This window comes from Acomys minous, assembly GCF_964271855.1.
Source record: "Acomys minous genome assembly, chromosome: 4".
Lineage (NCBI taxonomy): Eukaryota > Metazoa > Chordata > Mammalia > Rodentia > Muridae > Acomys > Acomys minous.
In genome coordinates, this window is record NC_140486.1 from 127477050 (window position 1) to 127480857 (window position 3808).

At 45.1% G+C, this 3808-nt stretch overlaps 1 long non-coding RNA gene across 1 annotated transcript; it reads left to right on the plus strand.

The window, feature by feature from the left end:
- The first annotated feature begins 1279 nt into the window (after nucleotides 1-1279).
- LOC311595825 lies at nucleotides 1280-3392 on the plus strand. The gene is made up of 3 exons (XR_014778580.1): nucleotides 1280-1306; nucleotides 2549-2981; nucleotides 3273-3392. It is a non-coding gene; the product is annotated as an uncharacterized lncRNA (long non-coding RNA).
- The last annotated feature ends 416 nt before the right edge of the window (nucleotides 3393-3808 follow it).

Genomic DNA, 3808 nt, shown 5'->3' on the forward strand with positions numbered 1-3808 from the left:
GTTTATCCAGTACTCGCAGCAAGAATCCTGACAGTAAACATCCTTGTGGGCATCACTTGGTCCTGTGGGTTCTAACTCATTCCTTATCTCCCTCCCCACTTTATTTTTTTTTAAGATTTATTATTTATTTATACAGTATTTGGCCTACATGTGAGAAAATGGCACCACATCTCATTGTAGATGGTTGTGATCCACCATATGGTTGCTGGGAATCGAACTCAGGACCTTTGGGAGAACAACTAGTGTTCTTAACCTCTGAGCCATCTCTCCAGCCCCTCCCTCCCCACTTTATAGCAACACTTTACCCAGCTTCCCTGTGGGCTTCAAAGTGCAGACTCGGCCTCATAAATGTTTGTTTAACCAATAAACTGCGTAAGTCCAGACCCCGTAACAAACCTAATTACATATGCCCTCTCCCCACCCGGTTTTCCTCTGTACTCCTTGCCTCGTCTTTCTCACTTCCTTTCACCCACTCTCCCGTCTACTCATCCACCTGTGCACCCACACACTGTCTTGTGACTTTGCTATCTCGGCCTCAGTGGTTCTCTTCCTCTGCCTGAACCTTACAAACCATCCTAATTGCTCTCTTGGCTCTCCAAATGTCCTCGTGACAACCTTTACAACGCCTTCGACATTATCCTAGAATTCACAGATGTTCCCACATCTTTTCGGCCTTCCCTTAGATCACCATCCTGCTTATTAATCTGAGGGCAGGTAAATTAATTTCAGGAAGGCGAGAATTTTGTGTGACTCTCTCTCAGTCACAACCCTAAGCTAACACAGTCTCTGCCAGACACAACATATTCCTTCCCCCGCCCCCCTCTCTCTCTCTCTCACACACAAACACACACATATATGTATATATGTATAATATGTGTATATATATAGTGTGTATGCATATGCATGTATGCCTATGTATGTGGGTGTGTCTGTGTGACTGTGTGCATGAATATGTGTATGTCTGTGTCTCTGTGTGTGTGTGTACATGTGAGTGCTTGTTTTTGTTTTTTGAGACAGGGTGTGATGCAGGCCAGGCTGGCCTCAAATTGCTTTGTAGTGGAGGGTCACTTGGAAATGCCGATCTTCCTGGCGCACCACCTCCCGAGGCTGCGCTTACAGAAGTATGCACCCTGCCAATTCTCCACAGATATTTGATGCATGAAAAGTAGGACGCATTTTGTTTCCACTGAACCATTTTTCCTCTGTTCAGTAGGAGATTGTTTTGGTGGTCGGGAGCTTAGATAATGAGATCATTTCTGGAGCACACGTGAGGTGGAAAGTCAATACACAGCGACCACAGGAAGAGGTAGGCGTCTGGAGCCCTTTGACGAACTAAAGTGGCTTAACGTTTTAGTTGTGCTGGAATCTCATGCATAAATCATCCGTGTGCTTTTACCATTAGGCAGGTAAATGCACACACACACACACACACACACACACACACACACACACACGTTTGCTGGCCCACATCTCGTCATCTCCGTTTCTAAAGTGTATCATAAAGGAGAAATCTGGGCAGAGGAGCTGAAGTGTTGGGGATTTTGGACTCCTAGAATGTGGCCCAGAAAACTTCAACTTATCTGCCTGCATTTCTCATATGGCTTGAAAGTACCTGGTCTTCACCAGATGCCTGTGCCAGTGTACTGGCTTTTCAGTCTGTCAACCCTGCCTGTTTCATGACCATGTAACAAAGTAATATATCGTGGGAGAAGTGTTTTGTGTTTGTATATAGAGAAAAGAGTTAAAGAGGTCAGAGGACAAGTCAGGAAACGGTTCTCTCCTGCTCCCTGTGGGATCCAGGGATCAAGCTCAGGGTGTCAAGCCTGCACATGTGCATCTACCCACTGAGCAATCTCAATGACCGGGATTCCTTTGTGGTAAATTATGCATGACATACAAAAGTGAGCATCTTAAGGACTCGCAAGTGTAGAATTCATGGACTAAGTTTCCTCATACTGCTGTGCAGGCATCACCCCTATCCAGGTCAGGAGCATTTTACATCGTTCCAAATAGAAATTCTTTACCATTAAATACCATTAAATCCCCACTTGCCCCAGCCCCTGGCAATGAACATGCTACCCATGCCTTGTGAGTCTGACTACTATAGCTTCCTCATCTGAGGGGAATTGTGTAGCATATGCCCCTGTTAGACAGGCTAGCTCACTTGCTGCAATGTCAGAGCTATGTTGCAGCATGCACCAGAGTTTCCTATGCCTTTTGAAGCTGAACAATATGATATGCACATACTCCATTTTTTCCAGGTATATATAACCTAGCTGTGAATAAGGTATGGGATTTGTGTGTATGTGTGTGTGTGTGTGTCTTGATTGTGCAGGTCTCAAGCATCAGCTTTGTAGGTGATAATATCGTGTTGCTATGTCACATGGTAGGCACACATGGGTCTTATATTATCCGTTAGTAGATATGAGTTTCTCCTCCCATTGGCAAGGACAAGAACACCATTTAAGACCCTGTTTTTAACTACCTTGGATATAGCCAGATCACATAGTAATTTTACATTTAATATCTTTATTTTTGTCTGTCCGAGTGCGGCACATGTGTGGAGGTCAGAAGACAGTTTTCAGTCCTCTCCTGTCACTTTTGTGGAATCTGGAAATCAATCTTACGCTATTGGACCTGCGTGCAAGCACCTCTGCCTGATGAGCCTTCTTACCAGCCCACATTTAAAAATTTAAAGACTTGTCATACTGTTTTCCATGGTGATAGGGCCATTTTAACTTCCCCATCAGTGTATGAGGATCCTGCTTTGCCCACGTCCTCGCCAACATGTGTTTGTTGGGAGGTGAAACCACCAGAGACCACCACAGGGACAACCTTAAAGCTGAAAAGAAAGGCTGGCAGCTGCACGGGGACCTTGCCCGAATCACGCAGCCCCAAGCCTTGCAGCCCTTTGTCTCTTACGAAGAGAAGCCATATCATCACGGTCTCACTCTTCAGTGAGCAAGAGGTAGAACTGCAAGGTTAGTACATGCAGGGACTTTTCTGGAACTGTGGGCTAGGTCTTTGTTTCCATTTCAGCAGGTGTTGGGACCTATGTGTTGGCTTTTAAGGTCAGAATGGTGTCTCCATTATGATGTCAGTTACGCTAAGGTCTGGGGGCGGGGGTGGGGGTGGGGGGGTGGTTGTTACATTTTTAAACCACAACCATCCCAATGGGTCTGTAGTGAGTTTTTTCTTTTTTCTTTTTTTAAAAAAAGATTTATTTATTTATTATTATGTATGTAATGTTCTCCTTACACATACAACTGCAGGGCAGAAGAGAACATCAGATCAGATCACATTATAGATGGTTGAGCCACCATGTGGTTGCTGAGAATTGAACTCAGGACCTCTGGAGTAGCAGTCAGTGCTCTTAACCTCTGAGCCATCTCTCCAACCCACTGTGAGTTTTTTTCTTGCTTTTGTTTGTTTGTTTGTTTGGGTTTTTTTTGTTGTTGTCATTGTTGTTTTTAATTCTGTGGTATCAGATTTTTAGATACAAGTCTCTGGAACCGGACTCCCCATCGTAAACACTCTGGCTGCGGGACTTCAGATTTGCCTTTGCTAAACCAGCCTTCTTAGCCATAGCCATCTTTCCTGGGAGACATGGCAAGGTGCAGATGCTCACACAGTGAACCTTAGATCAAATCTAGATGCTCTGTTTTCAGAAATGACCTTAGCAATCAGGATCGAAGCTAAGGGTGAATCTTCAGCGGCAGTGCCTTGAACACGTCGGCAGTGGGAGGACTGGGTGTAACTGTGTACTGAGGCGTCACTCAGCCCCACTACCTACTCCTCCTGTGCTGCC